At 42.1% G+C, this 19,238-nt stretch overlaps 1 protein-coding gene across 1 annotated transcript in view; it reads left to right on the top strand.

The window, feature by feature from the left end:
• Window positions 1-1,275: 1,275 nt before the first annotated feature.
• The window catches only part of PTPRF (protein tyrosine phosphatase receptor type F), a 628,470-nt gene continuing 610,507 nt past the window's right edge, over window positions 1,276-19,238 (top strand). Inside the window, exon 1 of the mRNA XM_050961087.1 lies at window positions 1,276-1,294. The gene's annotated coding sequence lies outside the window, so the exon portion shown is untranslated. The remainder of the gene's footprint in view (window positions 1,295-19,238) is intronic.

Here is a 19,238-nt window from a genome sequence, read left to right as displayed (position 1 = left end):
AGTTATCTGTTCTAAAGGTGAGTTGGCCAGATGTTGGTGGTTGAGACATTTCTCTCTTTAAGGTATGTTCACTTTTCTCTCTCCAGGGAGAATTTGATTGCTGAGGTTCTGTTTCCTTGTGCTAGTCTTGTTCCTGGGTAACTTTCAATCACTGCAGTGTTAGATATGAAAAAGAATAAACGCATGTAAACAAATATTCCAGCAGATCGTAAGGTTATGGATTTAGTTTTCCAACATCTCTTGCTATTAAGATAAAAATGGTAAACTTTTGCAAAAACCTGATTGTTTCCTGTAGACCTGGGAGATTGAAGTTTCTATATCTAAAACGGTTGCTTTTCTCACTGGTTTTATTAATGTGCGTGGTTCTTACTAGTATTTATTTGGTGCTTGGAAGCAAATTCTTCCTGCAGGGTTTGAGTGCTAGGACAGAATCTTTAATTTACAGAGTGGTGGGAGTTGCTTCCTATCCCATTGTAAAACTAATTTAAAAAATCCATCTGCCTTAAGTTTAGCCTCCTTCCCCACCACGTTCTACAATCCATATAATTTATGAAGCTGTGAAAGGACTTCGCGATTTTACTTGATTGTGTCCTGTGTCCCCATCCCCCTGCTCTTCATCTGTCGAGGTCTTTAGGCTGTAAGCCCTTCAGGTTTGGGATTCTCCCTTTTTTGGGGGTTTGTATAGCACCTAGCACAATTGGACTGTGATCCCAAGACCCCCTTGATGCTCACTGGCAGAGTTCACTGTTCTGTAACAGTAACTCTTACCATGCCTGACAAACTCACTACACCTAACACTTTGCTGCCATAGTAGTTATAATGTGAGATCTTAAATGAAAGCCAGGATCATGCTGGTCATTAATATCATTATGCAATGTATGTATAGATTATATTTAAAAAGCTATGTCTGTATACTGAAAATATATCCTTATAGTTTGTATTACGGTTTTACTCCCCAGTAGAGGTGAAAAACTGGTTTTGCCAGACAAAGAGAGGTATTTTCAAGCATTGTAAAGCCAACACAATGGAAGATCTATTTACATGTGAAAGTCAACAGGAAAAACCGGTCAACTGGGGAATGTGAAACAAACAGGAGTCTGGGAAGACATGTTGGAGCCAGCACCCCAGGAAGAGAGTCACAGAGGTTATCCCGTCTTTGGGGGAGAAAATAATGTGTTTGGTAAATACAAGGAGAAGCAAAAAGACATTAGGAAGCAAAAAGGACAGTGCTTTTTGTATTATTGAAAGTTGGATCCTGACCATAAGCACTAGCGATGTTGGAAGGTTGCTTTAGGTGAGAAAATATTTTTAGGTAAGGATTTTAGAGTGTTAAAGTTAAGTTTAGGAAGCATCCTTTTTGTTTTACATGTGACCTGTTCTTCTTATCCTTGCTCACTGTCTCTTAAATCTTAATCTTTGTAAAGAAACTTGAATTTGTTTTCAGGATAAGTAGATTCCAATGCTGTGTTATATAGGGAGCTGATTCTGAGTTGTGCCAGTCAAGCTGTGTGTACGCTGTCTCTTTGGGGAGAGCTTACTGATAATTACTGAAGAGTGTCCAGTGATTCACTGGATCCTGCACGGGGTGCTGCTGCAGAGATCAGGGACTGGAATACATCAACTGTTAACCTGCGAGGCAAAGTAGGGGCTGGCAGAGTCCTGAGGGGAGTGCTTGAGTGGCTGAAGGGCTTAGAGTGTGAGAGAGATGAATGACATCCAGCTATCACAAGTAATACTCCTTCTTGCTGGAGGCGGTGATTCTCAATCCTGAACACCCTGAGAAAGTGTTAATAGCATTCCCATCCTGATTGGGGCTTTTTGGCAGGATCATAACATAACTAATACTACTTAGAATAAAATAATTTTATTTTCCTGAAATTTTGCATTCCACGCTTTGTTGTAAGTTAGTTTTTCTGGGAATTTGGCACACTTCCCTAAATTTAACTTTTAAGCTTATTTAAAAACTTTTTGAGGGTTCTTAGTACGTCCAAAAGGACACTCTCTCTATATATTTGGCCATGATGAAATTGCCTTTTAATAATTTGGGGTGGAAGGTGTGAAGGTGTTTTACAGCATTACAAGGTGTATAATAAAACCAGTTTGTGATACCAGGTCTGCACTAGAAAAGATCTAGTGGTATAACTACACAGGCAAACCGTCCTGGTGTAGATGCAGTTTATACTGGCAAAAAAAGTACTTTGGCTAGTATAGCTTACACCAGCAGTTCTCAAACTTTACAAACCCAAGGACCTCCATTTTGATTTTAAAATTTTCACCCTCATTCTACCCCTTCCCCAAGGCCCCACCCCTGCCCCTCATCTTCCCTGCCTCTCTTGCGACATGCGGGAGGCACTGGGGCTGGGGGGGGAAGGAGTTGATCAGTGGGGCTGGCAGCCCCAGACATTATTCCACCCCCTCCCTTGAGTGTGCCCTGTTCCCGCTCCTCCTTCCTTCCACTTCCTCCTGCATACTGCTGAACAGCTGTTCCCTGGTGTGCAGGAGGTGCTGGAGGGAGCAGGAGGAATTGATCAGCAGGCCAGCAGACCCCCTGGTGTACCCTCACAGACCCTCAGTGGTCCACAGACCCGAGTTTGAGAAACATTGGCTTACACTGATTTCCTGAGTAAAATAAAATATACTGGCAAAAACAGGATGGTGGTTGTTTTTTCCCCCTCCTGATACTGCATCTTTGCTGATATGAAAATATTACAGTTACATTGATATAAAGCAGGTTTCAGAGAGGTAGGCGTGTTTGTCGGTATCAGCACAAACAACGAGGCGTCCTTGTGGCACCTTAGAGACTATGCCCAAATAAATTTGTTAAGCTTTCATGGGCTAGAACCCACTTCATCAGATGCATGGAGTGGAAAATACAATAGCAAGTATTTATACATAGGACATGAAAAGATGGGAGTTGCCTTAGCAAGTAGGGGGTCAGTCTTAACAAGACAATTCAATTAACAGTAGAATACCAAGGGAGGAAAAATCACTTTTGTAGTGGTAATGAGAGTGGCCCATTTCAAACAGTTGACAAGAAGGTGTAAGTAACAGTAGGGGGAAATTAGGATGGTAAAATTAGGTTTTGTAATGACCTGTGCCCTCCCAGTCTTTAGTTAGGCCTAATTTGATGGCGTCCAGTTTGCAAATTAATTTCAGTTCTGCAGTTTCACGTTGGAGACTGTTTTTAAATTTTTGTTGTTGAAGAATTGCCATTTTAAAATCTGTTATTGAGTGACTAGGGAGGTTGAAATGTTTTCCTACTGGTTTTTGAATGTTGTAATTCCTGGTGTCAGATTTGTGTCCATTTATTCTTTTGCATAGAGACTGTCCAGTTTGGCCAATGTACATGGCAGAGCGGCATTGCTGGCACATGATGCCGTATATTACACTGGTAGATGTGCAGGTGAACAAGCCCCTTATGTTGTGGCTGATGTGGTTAAGTTCTATGATGGTGTCTCTTGAATAGATATGTGGACAGAGCTGGCACTGGGGTTTGTTGCAGGGTTTGGTTCCTGGGTTAGTGTTTTTAAGTAATAATTGGAGATAGGTATATCTACTAGAACTGGAACGGACCTTGAACAGTCATTGAGTCCAGCCCCCTGCCTTTCTAGCAACACCAAGTACTGATTTTTGTCCATAGATCCCTAAGTGACCCCCTCAAGGATTGAACTCACAACCCTGGGTTTAGCAGGCCAATGCTCAAACCATTGAGCTATCCCTCTCTCCTGTTGTGTGGTGTGTAGTTGCTAGTGAGTATTTGCGTCAGGTTGGGGGGCTGTCTGTAAATGAGGTCTGGCCTGTCTCCCAAGGTCTGTGAGAGTGAGGGATCGTCTTTCAGGCTAGGTTGTAGATCTTTGATGATGTGCCGGAGAGGTTTTAGTTGGGGGCCGTAGGTGACCGCTAGTAGTGTTCTGTTAGTTTCTTTGTTGGGCCTGTCCTGTAGTAGGTGACTTCTGGGTCCCTTCTGGCTCTGTCAATCTGTTTCTTAACTTCCCCAGGTGGGTATTGTAGTTTTAAGAAAGTTTGATAGAGATCCTATAGGTGTCTGTCTCTGTCTGAGGGATTGGAGCAAATGTGGTTGTATCTTAGAGCTTGGCTGTAGACAATGGATCATGTGATATGGTCTGGATGAAAGCAGGAGGCATGTAGGTAAGTATACTATACTTATCTAGAGCATAACACATGCCTTGTGACAAAATTGTAAGAGTTTTATATGAGGAAAGTATGACTGTTTATGCTTAGCTCTTACTATACTTATAAAGCTCTTACGGACTTCAATGACAAAACTGTATTATTACATTAACTCTTACACCTGTGTAATCTCTGCATAGGTCTTTGCTAATGTTAGGGAGCAAAGAGAGGTTGGGTGGCATAAACTAACTGGAGTAAGAGTAAATTCTGTGGCATTGTATGGTAATGAGCCACAGGCTGCATGGCTTTCTGTTGATCTCCAGCCACTTTATAATGTTTGGTACCTTTTAAAGCTGTAGAGTTTTTCTAAAAAAGTGAATAAGAGTTTCTGCAGGGGCTCAGATACAATGGTGATTAGGGCCATGAAAGTAGCTAGATACAGAACAGACCATTGTGTACTTCTTGAAAAATAGCCTTCCCAAAATCACAAGAATCAATGGTCTACCCACAGTGACAATAAGAATAAGGGTTTTAAATACACAACAAATGACATGTTTTGCTCTATTTGTTCAGTTTGCAAGCTGTGCAGGGGAAGGGATTATGTGCACTTTATCTGTACTGTTTGGTGCTGAGCATGTTAGTGCTGTAAAATATTTAATATGAATTTGTTCTAGTAGTGAAAAATATGTTGTCTGTTAATAGAAATCTGAGTTAAAGGTGGAATATTCTAAATTTATTAAACTTTAGTTGTATTTTGGAGATTAATGTCTTGTCATTAATGTATGTCTCCTTTAGCAAGTATGTCAGGGCTGTACTGCTTTTACCTGTTTTTCTTTTCTTTTACTCTTTATCACTAAAGATGTGTGCTGTTTTTAGATGTGATCAGAAGCATTAACATTTCAGTTTGGGTCTGGTGTATTGTCATGACATCTTGGTGCTGGAACTGGCCAAATAAGCATGTCATGTAGCAACTGAGGGGCAAGTGTTCTGACTAGAGCCTGTTGTGAAATTATTGGTTTTCTGTGTATCTTAAGTGAGTTGACAGCTCGCTGGATTCTAATTGCACAGTGTAATTAAAATAAACACTATAATGCTAATCATTTATGTATTTTACCTTTGGCTGAAGTTTTAAATTAGAAGCTGCTATACTTTTGGTGAAAGTAGTTTTAACATTATTTATTTATTTATTATTTGGCTGCCTGTTTCCAGTCCAGTAGTATTTCTGTGAGAGTGGATAAAATATTGTTAGGCAGACTCATTTTCGTTTTTCATTACCTAATAGTATATTCTAGAAATAAAGTAATTATTGATTTTAAGAAAAGCTGCCACACTTGAGTGTTTAATACCATTAGACTCAAGCAGTCACTGATGAAGTGAATAAATGACAGGTTATACATAGATGTAAATTTGCAATTATTTACTTCTTTGAGGGGAAAATAATGATATTTTGTTTCTGTCCAATGACTAGTGTTAAAAATCAAAGCAACATACCAGATGTTTTTCCTAATAACTGCAGTCCAAGCTCTCTCTTGTATGGAGGAGTGTTTGAACGGAGTTCAGTTCCTGTCTTTGTAGTTTCTCTTGCTTGTTAGTGCAGCACTTCTCTAACTGGTTCGTTCAGCAGATCACTTCATGGGAGAGTTCAGTAGACTAACTCCCCTTCCAATCTCCTGCTGCTTCTAAGGGCTTGTCTACATCAGAAAGTTGCAGCGCTGGTGAGGGAGTTACAGCGCTGCAACTTAGGAGGTGTACACATCTGCAGGGCACCACCAGCGCTGCAACTCCCTGTTTGCAGCGCTGGCCGTACTCCCGTTTTGTCTCGGGTGTAGAGGATCCAGCACTGGTGATCCAGCGCTGGTAATCAAGTATAGACACTTACCAGCGCTTTTCTTGACCTCCGTGGAATAAGCAGGTATCCCAGCATACCTGACGAAGCCTCTGGTAATCAACTGGTCTCCTTCCCCGGCTTGCTCTCGCGTTCCCCGAACCCCGAGCAAGCAGGTCTCCGTCCCTGCGGTTTGCAGGGTGGTTCCGGGAACGCGAGAGCAAACCGGGGAAGGAGACCAGCTTCGCCGTGGTTTGCTCTCGCGTTCCGCGAACCACCCTGCAAACCGCAGGGAAGGAGACCTGCTTGCTCGGCGGTTCGGGGAACGCGAGAGCAAACCGGGGAAGGAGACCAGCTTCGCCGCGGTTTGCTCTCGCGTTCCCCGAACAAGCAGGTCTCCTTCCCTGCGGTTTGCACGATGGTTCGCGGAACGCGAGAGCAAACCGCGGCGAAGCTGGTCTCCTTTCCCGGTTTGCTCTCGCGTTCCCCGAACCCGAGCAAGCAGGTCTCCTTCCCTGCGGTTTGCAGGGTGGTTCGCGGAACGCGAGAGCAAACCGCGGCGAAGCTGGTCTCCTTTCCCGGTTTGCTCTCGCGTTCCCCGAACCCGAGCAAGCAGGTCTCCTTCCCTGCGGTTTGCAGGGTGGTTCGCGGAACGCGAGAGCAAACCGCGGCGAAGCTGGTCTCCTTCCCCGGTTTGCTCTCGCGTTCCCCGAAACTCCTTGAAGCCGCCCAACAGCGCTGCAGTGTGGCCACATCTAACACCACTTGCAGCGCTGGTTGCTGTAAGTGTGGCCACTCTGCAGCGCTGGCCCTATACAGCTGTACTAATACAGCTGTAACAACCAGCGCTGCAAAATTTTAGATGTAGACATGGCCTAAAAGTACTTCATTCTGTGGACAACTGGTGAGGCATCTATGGGGTGTAGCTGGTTCATGGCTCAGAGTCTGAGAGCCTCTGTTAAATGATCTATTTAGCTTATGTAATTTAAATAGGTACAGTGTTTTTCATAAGCTATTGACTGATAGTCATGTACAGTTGGGAATTTATGCAAGTGAATGATTAGCTAATGCTGCTAAAGTTCTGCTCCAGTCCTAACCTGTAAAGGTTTTGCTGTCCTAGCCTTGTCCTGAAATAAGACCCTGCCTACCACGGTAGCAGCAACAGTGTTTAAGGGTCATTGTACAATTTTTGTGAAAGATAACAGGCAGGAATATTTTAGTAACACAGTTGAGAGAAAGTTCTTTTTCCAGGGAAACAATGAAGACACGCAGTTGTTGCTAGGATGCTTTTGGTCAGCATGGTTTAGACCAGGGATTGGAAACTTTTTGGCACGTGACCTGTCAGGGTAAGCACCCTGGCGGGTCAGGCCAGGTTGTTTACTTGCTGTGTCCGCAGGTTCGGCTGATCGCAGCTCCCACTGGCTGCGATTCGCCGTTCCAGGCCAGTGAGGGCTGCGGAAAGGCTGGCCAGCACATCCCTCGGCCCATGCCGCTTCCCGCAGCCCCCATTGTCCTGGGACGGGGAGCCGTGGCCAGTGGGAGCTGCGATCAGCCGAACCTGTGGATGCGGCAGGTAAACAAAAAGGCCTGGCCCCTCACGAGGCTTACCCTGGCAGGCCACATGCCAAAGGTTGCTGACCCCTGGTTTAGACTGAATTTTAGTGAATTATGTGGCAGTTATTGTGATATGACAAACCGATTAGTACTGAGATTTCACACTAATCCTAATCAAATTTTATGACACAATCAAGTTTTGAATCTGCATATGGAGAGCTGTAGTTTGTTAATCCACTGTATCAGTTGTTCTCAAACAGGGGTATGTGTACCCCTGGGGATATACAGAGGTGTTCCAGAGGGTCAACTCATTTAGATATTTGCCAAGGTTTACGACAGGCTACATAAAAAACCCTAGCAAAGTCAGTACAAACTAAAATGTCATACAGTGAGTTGTTTATACTGCTCTATATACGATAAGACTGAAATGTAAGTACAATAGTTATGTTCAATTGATTTATTTTATAATTATATGGTAAAAATGAGAAAGTATGCAATTTTCAGTAATAGTGCACTGTGACATTTTTGTATTTTTATGTCTCTTTTGTAAGCAAGTAGGTCTCATGTGAGATAAAACTTGAGATACGCAAGACAAATGAGACTCCTGAAAGGGGTACAGTAATCTGGAAAAGTTGAGAGCCGCTGCACTGCATCATCTAAACCAGAGTTGCCATAGATCACCATAATGATGGGGCTGTTTAGTGTTGATGTTAATTACGGTGATTTTTCCCTCTCCTTTCTTACAATAGGGCTATGTCTACACTACCACCTATGTTGGCAAATCTAATGTCGCTCGGGGGTGTGAATATTCCACAGTGCTGTATGTATTGACATGGCCTCGGTTAAAGTTCTCTCTGCTTCTAAGATGTTTATATACTGCTTCTATGGCAAGAAGCTTTCAGATTTCCTTGGTATGTATAAAAAGCCCTTGAAGAAATTAAGATAGTTCTTGGATTTTATAGAGATTATTAGAAGAGTCAGTTAAAATATATCAGAAAAAACGTCTTGTGGGCATAACTGCTTTTCTTAAAACAATGAAGAGTCCTGTGGCACCTTGTAGACTAACAGATATATTGGAGCATAAGCTTTCGTGGGTGAATATGAAGTGGGTATTCACCCATGAAAGTTTATGCTCCAATACATCTGTTAGTCTACAAGGTGCCACAGGACTCTTTTATTGTTTTTTACAGATCCAGACTAACATGGCTCCCCCTCTGATACTTTCTTAAAACAGAAAAACTTGGCTCCTTTTTTTGTTGAATCAGATTGTCATTCCAAGGTCTCTAAATGGTATAAAAACATAATGTTTAATAGATTCCTGAAAGGAGATTATTTTATCTGGTTCAGTGAACATTCAACACAAGTTTATTCTTGAAATCAATTACATACCTTTAGAAAGACATTGCAAAAAAATTCCACTAGCAATCTTGGTCTGAGATTTGTCTGGGCAGGTGGGCATTAGGGAATTTCATAGTTTTATTTTTATAATGAAATTATGTCGAATTAATATTGATTTATTGTAGCAGCTTGCTAGCACCACTATATCTAAGGGTCACTTGCCAGTTCTGCTTGTATAGTTGTGCCTCTGCATACTTGCTCAGTTAAGATCTGTTGTTGCAGAGGTGAGGGAGTAATGGGGACATTTTATTATTTTTAAAAATCAATTTTTGAAGACTTTATTACCTGACTTAAGTTCTTATTGGGCTGAAAAACAGCACATAAATTCTTGGGGAATAGAGGCAAACACTGTTAGAAATGGGTTAAATTTCCATTTCCTGTCCCCAATTTCTGCACTCAGTCCTAGTGTAAACTGGTGTATTTTTGTTTAAGATATTTTAAATGCTTGGGTTTAACTATGAAGAGCAGCTATTGTCCATTTATGTTTCTATTAACATACATATTTACATTCCGTATCAAGGGTTCTATCAAAAATCCCATTGATTTCAGTGGGAGTCTGACTCCCACTGAAAACTAAATCAATGTTTAGTATTTTATTACATGTTGAAGAATGGTTCATTCATATTGGTGTAAAACAGTTTTTTTCTAATACTGTTTGGGAAAAGTAGGGATGTGACAAATATTCCATTTGTTTGCTTTGTATATGAACAGTCATCATTTCCCAGGCTTTTAATGTAATAATTGTGATCCAAGGAAAAAGAGCAGAAATAATGAACAGTTTTCGGTGATGTGGCAGTTAATCTGATTGTTTTTGAGTGCTGTTTGCAGGTGTGTCAGTGCAGTATTTGGACAGTCAGCATTCCAGTATGGCTAGTCATGCTTCATTTGGTAGGAGGCCTTTTTGGGGGTGTGGGGGTGGGGCAAATTTTGCTTTTATTGTGAAGTCTCATGTTGTGAATACTAGAACTTCAAAGTGCATATTTTGCACTGACTACTAATGCAAAAACTGATACCATGCCACAGATATCAATGGAAGACGACTGTGGGCATGTTAGACAACGATATTAGACAACATTCTCATCTTCTAAAACAGACTTGCACAACTTTATTCACCCACTTGCAGGATAAGTAAATTTTTTGTCATGGCAGACCAATAAATTATTATTTTTAGTTATAATTTTCACCCCGATAAAGGCTGGGCAAATAGACTTTATTTAGTCTGGTAAATTGATAATGAAAATTTTTGCAGGGCTGCCCTGAAATATGTAGAAAAAGCCGTGGGTAATCTTATTATCTAATCTCTTGAGGTAATACAGCTGTAGGCCACACAACAACCACAGTGATGAACTAAGTGAAATTCTAGAATGCCAAAATGTTCTAATTTAAATAACTTCTCAGAAAGATATTTTTCCAACAAACTGACTGCTGTGAAAATATGTAATTCTTTTGCCAGATTTCTTGCTGAACAGCCATTTTTATTGCCAACTAGTATTTGTTGCAAGTCTCTTTAGCCTACTTACCATTGGTTTGACCAATATTTCACTAGAAAAGTTGCTGTTATGTTCTCCTAACCCAGTATTTTGTAGCAGTCATTGCAATCAGCTGGATAGTTGGCCATTTTTAGCACTCAGCCTGCAGCTCAATTGCAGTATCAGATTTAAGAAGGTAAAAATCCATTTAAGATCCATGTTTCACATTATCTTATTTTAGTTTGATACCACCCGTTACTGTGCCAAAGAAATCTATCTAAACATTGACAGCATTACTGAGCAAATCATGGCCATATATGTGATAGTAAGACAAAATATTTTGGAACATTCAATCGAGAATTCATATTTCAAGTCTATTGTTGGTGGGAAAATAATACAATAATCTTTGTTACTGATTCATCAGCATCAGTTGGCTGCTAGTTGGCAGCCAGTATCAGCCAGAGTGCCCCAGGGGCCAGTCCTAGGGCCAGTTTTGTTCAACATCTTTATTAATGATCTGGATGATGGAATGGATTGCACCCTCAGCAAGTTTGCAGAAGACACACTGCTGGGGGGAGAGAGGTAGATACACTGGAGGGTAGGGATAGTGTCCAGAGTGACCTGGACAAATTGGAGGATTGGGCCAAAAGAAATCTGGTGAGGTTCAACAAGAACAAGTGCAGAGTCCTGCACTTAGGACGGAAGAATCCCATGCACTGCTACAGACTGGGGATGGACTGGCTAAGCAAAAGGACCTGGGGATTACAGTGGACAAGAAGCTGGATGTAATTGTGCCCTTGTTTCCAAGAAGGCTAATGGCATATTGGGCTGCATTAGTAGGAGCATTGCCAGCATATCGAGGGATGTGATCATTCCTTTCTATTCGGCACTGGTGAGGCCACATCTGGAGTATTGCATCCAGTTTGGGGCCCCTCACTACAGAAATTAGAGAGAGTCCAGTGAAGGGCAACAAAAATGATCAGGGGACTGGGGCACATGACTTACGAGGAGAGGCTGAGATAATTGGGCTTGTTTAGTCTGTAGAAGAGAAGAGTGAGGGGGGATTTGATAACAGCCTTCAACTACCTGAAAGGGGGTTCCATAGAGGATGGCACTCGGCTGTTCTCAGTGATGGCAGATGACAGAACAAGGAGCAATGGTCTCAAGTTGCAGTGGGGGAGGTCTAGGTTGGATATTGGGAAACATTATTTCACTAGGAGGGTGGTGAAGCCCTAGAATGGGTTCTCTAGGGAGGGGTGGAATCTCCTTCCTTAGAGTTTTTTAAGGTCAGGCTTGACAAAGCCCTGGCTGGGATGATTTAGGTGGGGGATTGGTCCTGCTCTGAGCAGGGGGTTGGACTAGATGACCTCTTGAGGTACCTTCCAACCCTAATCTGTGATTCTGTGATCACAACACAGACCTATTGTATCTTTAAAACCAATGTGTTCTATACCTCTCTTTATCACTGGAAGCACTATACTATCCACTATACTATGCCAAACCTTTTTGTCCCAAAGTCTCTCTTTGTATCCATTATTTGTCAAATAGTGCTAAATATCAAAGAGAATAACTCTCAGCTACTTAAACCCTAGACACAATACAGTATATTTGCAGGATATACTGTACTGTCATATCCCCTACTCTGAACTACTTCAGTAACTTACTATATTGTAAAAACAACGAGGAATCCTTGTGGCACCTTAAGAGACTAACACATTTATTTGGGCATAAGCTTTCGTGGGCTAGAACCCACTTCATCAGATGCATAGAGTGGAAAATACAGGAGCAGGCATAAATACATGAAAGGATAGGGGTTGTCTTACCAAGTGTGAGGTCAGCCTAATGAGATAGATCAATTAATAGCAGGATACTAAGGGAGGAAAAATAACTTTTGAAGTGGTAATGAGAGTGACCCATTACAGACAGTTGACAAGAAGGTGTGAATAACAGTAGGGAGAAATTAGTATTGAGGAAATCGGGTTTAGATTTTGTAATGACCCAACCACTCCCAGTCTTTATTCAGGGCTAATCTGATGGTATCCAGTTTGCAAATTAATTCCAGTTCACTCCTCCTTGTTTTTGCTGATACAGAATAACACAGTTACCACTCTGAAAGCTGTCACTATATTGTGCCTAGGTAAAGACGCTGCACGCTGTTTATGCTGCAAATCTAACCACGTTTAAGCATAGCTGTGAAATATTGTTACGGCTAAACCCTTCTATAACATTTTTGCTTACTGATGTGGACAGAAAATAGTAATTTTATAACCAAATTACAGAACCACGTTTTAGCTTATGTTTGTCTAAAACTGTCTGTGCTAGGCTTTCACCCTTAAAATTTCATGCCATTGCAGTTGCTAGTGAAAATGCTAATGTAGATGAGCTGCTGGTGTTCTGACTCCTGTATAGTCTAACCTAGAGGGCAAGGTTTTTAAAAAGTTGATGATCAAGGCCCCTTGTCTAAACTGGGACTTCCATTGTTGCTATTACCTGTGGAGTTGCACTGGTGGTAGTATTACTGGTAAATTTTAGGGGAAGAAAGGCTAATGTAGAAAAGGACAATAGAGGTTATAATATGCTTCTGTAATATGGTGGTAAAATTTTTCTGTCTATGCCAGCAAGAAAAAAAGCATGTTAATAATATGCGTTGATTTTGTGTGGCATAAGCAGGATTCTACTCTGAATTTTCTGATTGTAGTCGACCCAAACCCTGCTTAACACATCGGTTGGCACACATAAAATGAATTAGAAGTTGGCTAACTGCTGGGTCTCAAAATGTAATGGTAGACAGGGAAAAATCATTCAGTGAGTACATTTCTAGCGGGGTTCTGCAGGGATTGGTTCTTGGCCGTAAGCTGTCTAACATTTTTAACAACCTGGAGGAAAACATAAAATCATCATAGAGTTTGCAGATGACACACATTTGGGCAGTGGTAAATAATGAATAGGACATGTCGCTGATACAGGGCGATCTGGATTGCTTGATAAACTAGGTGCAAGCAAATGTGTGTTAATGACTAAATGTAAACAAATACATCTAGGAACAAAGAACATAGGCCATACTTACAGGATGAAAGACTATATCCTGGGAAGCAGTGACTGAAAAAGATTTGGGGTGATAGTGGATAATCAGTTGATCATGAGCTCACAGTGTGATGCTTTGGTGAAAAGGGCTTCTTAACGCGATCCTTGGAATCTCAACTAGGAATGAGAGAGGTTATTTTACCTCTGTATCTGGTACTATGACCTATCAGGGAAGACTGAAAAAACTGGGTTTGTTTGGAGAAGAGAAGACTGAGAGGGAACAGTTTTCAAGTATATAAAATATTGTTACAAGGAGGAGGGAGAAAAATTTTTCTCCTTAACCACTCAGGATAGGACATGAAGCAATGGGCTTAAATTGCAGCAAGGGCAGTTTAGGTGGAATGTTAGGAAAAACTTCCTAGTTCTTGGGGTGGTTAAGCACTGGAGTATATTGCCTAGGGAGGTTATGGAATCTCCATCATTGGTGATTTTAAGAGTGGATTAGACAAACATCTGTCAGAGATGGGCTAGAACAGGGGTCGGCAAACTTTTTGGCCTGAGGGCCACATTTGGTTTCAGAAATTGAATGGAGGGCCAGTTAGGGGAGGCTGTTCCTCCCCAAACAGCCAGGCATGGCCCTGCCCCCGCCCCCTATCCGACCTCCCCTGCTTCTTGCCCCCAGATGGCCCCCCCCAGGATTCCTGCCTCATCCAACCCACCCTGTCCCCTGATGGCCGCCCAGGATCCCTACTCCATCCACCCCTCCGTGTGCTACCCTATCCAACCCCTCCTCTCCTTCCTGACTGCCCCACCTGGGACCTCTGCCCTCATTCAACCCCCCTGTTCTCTGCTCTGACCCCTAACCACCATCTCAAACTCCCCTGCCCTCTATCCAACCCCCCTTGCTCCCTGCCCCCTTACCACACTGCCTGGAGCACCGGTGGCTGGTGATGCTACAGCTGCACTGCCCAGAGCACCAGGACAGGCAGCTGTGCCACCCGGCTGGAGTCAGCCATGCCACTGCGCAGCACAGAGCACCGGGTCAGGCCGGGCTAAGCAGCTGTGCTGCCCGGCCTGAGCTCGCAGCCCCACCACCCAGAGCATTGCACCAGCGGCACAGTGAGCTAAGGCTGTGGGGGAGGGGCAACAGCAGGGGAGGATCGGGGGCTTGCCTCCTGGGCCAGGAGCTCAGGGGCTGGGCAGGAGGGGCCCGTGGGCTGTAGTTTGCCCATCTCTGGTCTAGAAGATAATACCTAGTCCTGCCACGACTGCCGGAGACTGGACTAGATGATCTCTTGAGGTCTCTTCCAGTCCTACGATTCTGTAAAGAGGAGGGCGATAAATTGTTCTCCTCATGCACTGAGGACAAGACAAGAAGTAATTGGCTTAAATTGCAGCAAGGAAGATTTAGATTAGACTTTAGGAAAAACTTTTGAACTGTAAGGGTTGTTAAGCACTGGAACAAACCTAGGGAAGTTGTAGAATCTCCATGACTGGAGGTTTTTAAGAACAGGTTAGACAAACACCTGTCAGGGATGGTTTGAGTCCTGCCTTGGTGCAAGGAGCTGAACTAAATGACTTATCGAGGTGCCTTCCAATTCTACATGTATAGGTTTGTTTGATCAGCACTATTGCAATGTTTTTAATAGAGTTTACTGAAAAACAAACATTTTTTGGCTGGGTTTAAATTTCAGAAAGTGTTGCAGTTTTTCTTTAGCTTGTGTTCTCAACTAAAACCGTTCTACGCACCTCTGTATAATCTTGTTAATTAAAATAAATGGGTTTTGCATGATTTCTGAAGCATTTCTGAATAGATATTGTTTTTTGGGCAGACCAACAGATTTAGGTGATTCAGTGCTTGAAATACAAGCTTTTAAAATGGACAAGTTCACAGTTATGATTGAAGCATTTGTGCAGAAATGGGTATGCCTTGTGTTTTTCGAAATGTTGATTTGCTGAGAGGAGCACAGTTGCGTATTGCTGTGCACTGGTTTGGAGACAAGGCTATATTAGGATACAGAAAGGGGAATAAAATTAGTTTGATTTGTTGAAATACGTAACACTTTTTGTTCATTTGTTATGGTGCATGAGATACTGTTGGGTTTAAACAAGTGAATAAAACTGCTGTTCTCATTTTTAGAGTGGCTCAGGGACATTTCACTTGTTAAAATATGCAATTGCCACATGTAAGACACCCTTAAATTTTTTGGTCATTTGTCACATACCTTTTAGATTCTGTTATACTTTGGTTTAAGTTAGATAATCCTTTTGAGAGAGCCTATGAGCAGTTAACTGGATATGTATGAATTCACAGAAGGTATATTTTATAAAGGCACCTGTCATCATGAAGGTAACTACAGGAAACCAAACCAGCCTTGTAGCAGTAGGTTCAGGTTTCAGAGCAATTCTTGTGACCTTAACTGTGCACAGAAGAGCTAGGTATGGTACTGAGGAGTTGCATGAAGTCCTGTGTGGATGCTTGCCCTCTTTGGTTAATGGTGGAAATTTTTTCTTTTTTAGGGCTGAGAGTTCCCAGATACCACATTTTTTTTAGATCCTTATTTGAAAGTGTTTTTAACAAGGGACATGAGAGACCGAGATATAAAGAAACCTTTTGAAGTTGAAAGTGGGTCTGCATGAAAATGAACTGTTTGTCTGTAAAAGGAGTCAAGTGTGAAAGAGCAGGATAGTTTCACTAAATGAAGTTGATAGTCTGAATAACACATGATAGCAAGGCAGAGAGGAGAATTTGTAAAGGTCAGAAGTGGTCACATGATCTCAAACTAGGCAGTGGAAAGACATGAAAGGAATTGAGTAGAAATGCTTCAGTTTACATTTTTCTCTTGGAAGTGATCTTTTTTGGTTATAAAGAGAGAACTTTAGAAATTCCCTGAAAGAAGCAGGGAATCTGATTCCTCTGGGATCTTGTCCTTTTTCATTCAACTTTTGCAAAGTTTCACATCTTTGAAAAATCAAAGAAAAAAAGCAGTTCATGCACTTTTCCATTAAAATAACAATCTATGCTACATACTGTATTCATTTAAATCGCCTCTGCACTTTTTTGTCCTACGTACAAGATTTCTTGTTACTGCATGTTTTTTCATTAATGCTGTCACGGTCAACATAATTTACATAATTTACAGATTTTCTAACTGAAATATGTTTAGATTGTGAAATGTCTTCTGAATACCAAATACTGTTTAAAAAGGCAACTAAAATCTAGGACTGTGGTACATGGATGGTCACATTTTGTTCTGTCCCATCCAGGGCAACTGAGATTGCTGAGTTGTGATCACTGTCCTCAGGTTATCTGGATTGAGTCTGGGACGTGGCCTTCTTGGTTTCAAAGCCTCATTTGTGGATGAATAGCTAGCTAAAACTGAATGCAAGTAAGATGTACTGTAGGTGGGCAGAGAGAAACCTTTTGAAGAACTGGTCAAAACGATAATGTTGCCATCATTTGAGGGCATTTGTTTTCTGATAATCAGGCTGATCCACATTGTCTTCTGAACTCACACAAACAGCTTTAGTAAAGAGAAATGCCTTATACTATCTTTAGCTGGTCAAAAGACTCTGCCCTCCTTGCTGAATGCAGGTATGACCATAGTGATCCAAGGGTTTGCAGCCTTCAGACTTGACTTCTGCAGTGCTCTATGCCTATCGCCAGGGCCAGATTTAGGGGCAGGCGGGGTGTGGGGCTTTGGGGCCACCAGGCTCCAGGTGCTGTTTTTGTTGTTAGCGACAAATGGGAAAATAGAATGTTTGAAGTAACATGTTTCAGGTATTCTGTATTTGCTTATATATGACATGAATAAATACAGATTTACAGAGCTTGCTTGCAAATTTATTGTTTTATATGACAGGGATAAATCATGCGTGCAGATCATGCATCAGAGTTGTGAAATGGGCTACAAATGCCAAAAAAAAAAAAAAGGGTATTCAAAAGTTTAACAAGTCGGGGAGGGGCACCAAAGGCTCTCCTTGCCTATGCGCCATTTGTTCTAGGGCTGGCCTTGCCTGGTGCTGAACGTGAATGTGAATCCTGTGAAGAAACACTTAAGACACTTGAGTCACATTCCCACAACACCAACATTGTAGAAAATATTTATTAACCTTTAGGCTGAGATAAAGAATATATGTCCCAAAAGGCAAACATTTGGAAAAGGTCAGATAGAGAGAAATTCAGAGCTACAATGGAAGTCTTGTCCAGCGTGTGTGTGTGTGTGACAGAGAGAGAGAGTGGGAGATGGCAGGGAGAGGGTTGTGATGTTGTTTGCTGTGGCAGGGGACCCAGGAAATCTGCAACTCTGATTCTTATGGGTTTGAGAAGACTAGTTGTCTCTACATTTTTTAGATACTTTTATATACCAAATATTGCATAAGGTCCTAAACCATTAACAAACTGTGTATAAACATAAATTTGTATAAGTATATTTGCATTTGAAACAAAAGACCTTGACTTCATGGCATAGTCTTTCTCATGACATTACGGACCCCATGGCAGTTCTCTGCATTTATTTATTTATTTGTTTGTTAAGCACCAGCAAATGCTACTGTGCAAGATGTGAAGGAGGATGTGTTCGGAGCCCAAGCAGCTTCCACTGAAGATACTGTAGGCATATTTGAGACATACAAATGCTGGAAGACGGAAAGGACAATGTTTATTAAGTGTTAGGCGGTTCTTCTACAAGAGCTGAACACTGAGGTGTAGGCAGGAAACATAACTTTGTTTACTCTTAGACTCATAGACTCATAGGTCAGAAGGGACCAATATGATCATCTAGTCTGACCTCCTGCACAAAGCAGGCCACAGAACCCCACCCATCCACTTTTATAACAACCCCTAACCCAGGACTGAGTTATTGAAATCCTCAAAATTGGTTTGAAGACCTCAAGCTGCAGAGAATCCACCAGCAAGCGACCCATGCCCCACGCTGCAGGGGAAGGCGAAAAACCTCCAGGGCCCCTGCCAATCCGCCCTGGAGGAAAATTCCTTCCCGACCCCAAATATGGCGATCAGCTAAACCCTGAGCATGTGGGCAAGACTCACCAGCCAGCACCCAAGAAGGAATTCTCTGCAGTAACTCAGTTCCCATCCCATCCAACATCTCCCCGCAGACCATTGAGCAGACGTATCTGGTGATAATCCAAGATGAATTGCCCAAATTAAACTATCCTATCATAACATCCCCTCCATATACTTATCAAGCTTAGTCTTAAAGCCAGAAAAGTCTTTTGCCCCCACTACTTCCCTCGGAAGGCTGTTCCAGAACTTCACTCCCCTAATGGTTAGAAACCTTCGTCTAATTTCAAGTCTAAACTTCCTAATATCCAGTTTGTACCCATTCGTCCTCGTGCCTACATTAGTACTAAACTTAAATAATTCCTCTCCCTCCCTAACGTTAACCCCCCTGATATATTTATATAGAGCAAGCATATCCCCACGCAGCCTTCTTTTGGCCAGGCTAAACAAGCCAAGCTCTTTGAGTCTCCTTTCATAAGGCAGGTTTTCCATTCCTTGGATCATCCTAGTAGCCCGTCTCTGGATGCTTTTGCTTTTTTAACAGCCGTATCACATTGGCGGCTCATAGTCATCCTGCTATCAACCAATACCCCAAGGTCCTTCTCCTCCTCTGTCGCTTCCAACTGATGCGTCCCCAATATATATCTAAAAGTCTTATTATTAATCCCTAAGTGCATGACCTTGCACTTTTCACTATCGTATTTCATCCTATTACTATTACTCCAGTTTACAAGGTGGTCCAGATCTTCCTGAATAGTATCCCTGTCCTTCTCCGTGTTAGCAATACCCCCCAGCTTTGTGTCATCCGCAAACT

Source organism: Gopherus flavomarginatus, chromosome 7, assembly GCF_025201925.1.
Source record: "Gopherus flavomarginatus isolate rGopFla2 chromosome 7, rGopFla2.mat.asm, whole genome shotgun sequence".
Lineage (NCBI taxonomy): Eukaryota > Metazoa > Chordata > Testudines > Testudinidae > Gopherus > Gopherus flavomarginatus.
This window is presented reverse-complemented; position numbering and strand designations above follow the sequence as displayed.